A 4,140-nucleotide genomic window follows, 5' to 3' on the forward strand; every position below is an offset into this window, starting at 1 on the left:
AACTGCAATATTTACTCCATTTCAGTAACTATGTATATATATTATATCCTGCAATTAACAAAAAAGCAATGAAACATCCATTTAAAGTACAATTCCAAGCTGTACAAGGATGTTTGGAAATATACTCATGAATGTATTTTCAGTGAGTCAAGTTCATTCACAATAAAAGAGTAATAATACTTAAGAGCTTTGACTGATACCAAATAATAGCAAATAATCAAGATATTATGAAACATTAACACTCAAACTTATATTATATCTGCATCCATGAATCAAAATCAGAAGATTATTATTTTACAAATTTAGAGTAACTTGTTACTTTAATTGTTCAATAATTTGTCTTGCAAACTTATTTTTCTCCAAACTATAGATTTCTAAAGTAGATGGGATATTTCAAAGCCATGTAGTAACTAAAAAAACTGAATCTAACGGGAGAAAAAATAACCTATCTATACATATTTGTATCTTGTGTGTGTTCTTGCGATAAGGTCTGCGAAAAAGAACAATTAGTTTGATGAATTGCACATATTTTTTTTTCAAATAAGCTAGCAGTATTAAATCATGAGTCGCATGGAAGGACATAAACCGTATCTTTTTTAAGTCGTCACAAATTTTGAAAATTGACTTTTAAATTTTGTATCCATCTTACTTTCATTTGCAAAGAAAATGTCAAAGATTTTAATAAATGTACACTGCTCTGCTCCCAAGCCCGGGTGTAAAAGGAGGAGGGTTGGCCTTGGGGCTAGCAACCCGACCCTGTAAAACCCAACTTGCTACAAAAACGCCAACAGAAGAAAAAACAGAAACTGAAAGCCTGAGGGAGGAAGGGTCTTCTTCTGGAAGATTTATGATACAATGTGGTGAAAACCGCGAGCCCGCGGATGCCATAAAGAAGACCACCCTTCTACCAAACAGGAGAATTAACATCGCAACATGGAATGTGAGGACAATGTATGAGGCAGGACAAACAGCACAGGTAGCAGCAGAGATGAGGAACTGCAACCTACTGGGCATTAGTGAGACAAGATGGTCTCAATCCGAACAAAGAAGACTGATGACAGGAGAGATGCTACTGTATTCAGGACATGGGGAAGATAATGCGCCTCATACACAGGGTGTGGGGCTCTTGCTGTGAAAGCAAGTATATAATGCACTGATAGGATGGGAATCACATGGGCCCAGAATCCTCACGGCAACTTTTAGGACCATGATGGAGAAAATAAAGATGAACGTCGTACAGTGCTACGCTCCAACAAATGACGGTGAAGAAAAAGATAAGGACCAGTTTTACAACAGAGTACAGAATATAGTAGAGAACTTCCCAGACAAAGACATCAGCATCCTCATGGGTGACGTCAATGCCAAAGTTGGGTCAGACAACACAGGGTATGAACAAACCATGGGGATCCACGGCCTTGGCGAGCTGAATGAAAATGGAGAGAGATTTGCAGACCATTGTGCACTGAACAACCTGGTCATTGAGGGTACCATCTTTTCCCACAACAGAATCCACATGAACACATGGATATCACCAGACCATGTGAAAGAAAATCAGATTGACCACATCTGCATAGCCAAGAAGTTCAGAAGATCCCTGCAAGATGTGAGGGTGAAGAGGGGAGCAGATGTGGCATCTGACCACTACTTAGTTTTTGCAAGGCTGAAACTTAAGCTGAAGAAGAACTGGATGGGCACCAAAGAGAGGAAAACAAAGTATAACATCAGCCTGTTGAAAGATGCAAAAACTAAAGAATACAGACTGATGCTTAACAACAAGTACCAAGTGCTGCAAGAGCTTCTTGAAGACGAGAAAGACAATGCAAACAATAGATGGCAGAAAGTTAAAGAGGCAATAAAATCAACATGCCAAGAAGTACTTGGCCCCATGAAGCACCAGCAGAAAAATGGATTTCAGCTGAAACATTGCGCAAAATCAAGGAGCGTAAACAGAAAAAAGCAGCAGTAAATAGCAGTAGGACAAGAACTACAAAAGTAAAGGTACAAAAAGAGTATACTGACGCCCACAGAGAAGTGAAAAGAAGCATCAAGATAGACAAGAGAAGCTATGTTGAATGAATGACAGCAGAGGCAGTAGAAGCGACAAGATGTGGAAACATGACGAAGCTGTATGACATCACCAAGAAGCTGTTCGGCAAGTACAGCAAAACAGAGAGACCCTTAAAGGACAAACAGGGAAAGACCATAGCAAGTACAGAACACTAAATTAAGAGATGGGCAGAACATTTTGAAGAACTGTTGAACAGGCCAGCCCCACTAAATCCCCCAGAAATCCACCCAGCCAATGCAGATCTCCCCATAAGCTGTGACAATCCCACCATAGACGAGATCAGGAAAGCCATCACCCAGCTGAAGAACGACAAGGCAGCTGGACCGGATGGCATCCCAGCTGAAGCCCTCAGAGCAGACATAGATGCTTCAGTGGAAATGCTATACCACCTCTTTGAGAAGATCTGGGAGAAAGAAGAAACACCGACTGACTGGAAGGAGGGACACCTCATCAAGATCCCAAAGAAAGGCGACCTCAGCAACTGCTCCATCTACAGAGGAATCACTCTCTTATCAGTACCAGGGAAAGTCTTCAACCGGGTCCTCTTGGAGAGGATGAAGGAGGCCGTTGACCCACAGTTACGAGATGAGCAAGCGGGCTTCCGGCAGAATAGATCGTGTACGGACCAAATAGCTACTCTTCGCATCATAGTCGAGCAGTCGTTGGAGTGGAATTCTTCACTCTATATCAACTTTGTCAATTATAAGAAGGCATTCGACAGCGTGGACCGAGATACACTCTGGAAACGTCTTCGCCACTATGGCATCCCAACCAAGCTGGTGAACCTGATCAAGAACACTTACAACGGAATGTCCTGCAGAGTCATTCATGCAGGACAACACACAGACAGCTTCCTAGTGCAGACTGGTGTGAGGCAAGGCTGCTTGCTGTCGCCGTTTCTCTTCCTTCTCGCCTTCGACTGGATTATGAAGACGTCCACCAATGGGCGGAGAAATGGGATCCAGTGGACATTGTGGAGTCAACTTAAGTACCTGGACTTTGCCGATGACCTAGCACTCTTGTCCCGTAGTCAGCAGCAAATGCAGGACAAGACCGACGTACTGGCAGCCACATCAGCACAGGTTGCCCTCAACATCCACAAAGACAAGACCAAGATCATCAAGATCAATTATGCCAGTAACAACCCTGTCACACTGCAGGGAAGTCCCCTGGAAGAGGTGGAGTCCTTCACGTACCTGGGCAGCATTATCAACCAGCAGGGTGGCACAGACGCAGATGTCAAGGCAAGGATCGGAAAGGCGAGAGCAGCTTTCATACAGCTCAGGAACATATGGAGCTCCAAAGAAATTTCCTTAACTACCAAGATCAGACTGTTCAACCCCAGCGTAAAGTCAGTCCTACTGTATGGAACAGAGACCTAGAGAACCACCAAGTCGACCGTAAAGAGAGTTCAGACCTTCATCAACAGCTGCCTAAAAAGAATTCTTCACATCCGCTGGCCAGACACCATCAGCAACACCAACCTGTGGCAGAGAACCTCCCAGCTTCCAGTAGAGGACGAGATCAAGAAGAGAAGGTGGGTTTGGATAGGACACACCCTACGTAAGCCGCCAACCAACATTACCAGACAGGCATTGATATGGAATCCTCAAGGCAAGCGTAGAAGGGGATGACCAAGAAACACCTGGCGACACGATCTTCAGGCGGACATCACTAAGATGGGTCACACCTGGAGTCAGCTTGAAGTGATGGCACAGGACAGAAGCCTCTGGCGATCTTTTGTGGGCGGCCTATACCCCGGCAGGGATGACGGGCAATACTAACACTGCTCTGGTTAAGAAAGCACATATATATATATATATATATATATATATATATATATATATATATATATATATATATATATATATATATATATATATATATATATGTATCATTGATATTCTCTCATACTTTTCTTTCATGATTTCAGCCAGACGGCCCTAATCAGAAAGACTGCTTTTTGCGTCATATGGTTTATTGCTCTTCCAAGGAATCTACTTATCCCTGTTACGGTGTTGCGCATGTAATCGGGGCAAAATAGATTACAGAGCAATACCAGTTATGTATAG

General features: G+C 42.9%; 1 pseudogene; it reads left to right on the forward strand.

Annotated features, from left to right (window-relative positions):
* Window positions 1-685: 685 nt before the first annotated feature.
* On the forward strand, window positions 686-3,852 carry LOC149777891 (uncharacterized; annotated as a pseudogene).
* The last annotated feature ends 288 nt before the right edge of the window (window positions 3,853-4,140 follow it).

The sequence above is a fragment of the Sinohyriopsis cumingii genome, chromosome 17 (genome assembly GCF_028554795.1).
Source record: "Sinohyriopsis cumingii isolate HCF-2022 chromosome 17, ASM2855479v2, whole genome shotgun sequence".
Lineage (NCBI taxonomy): Eukaryota > Metazoa > Mollusca > Bivalvia > Unionida > Unionidae > Sinohyriopsis > Sinohyriopsis cumingii.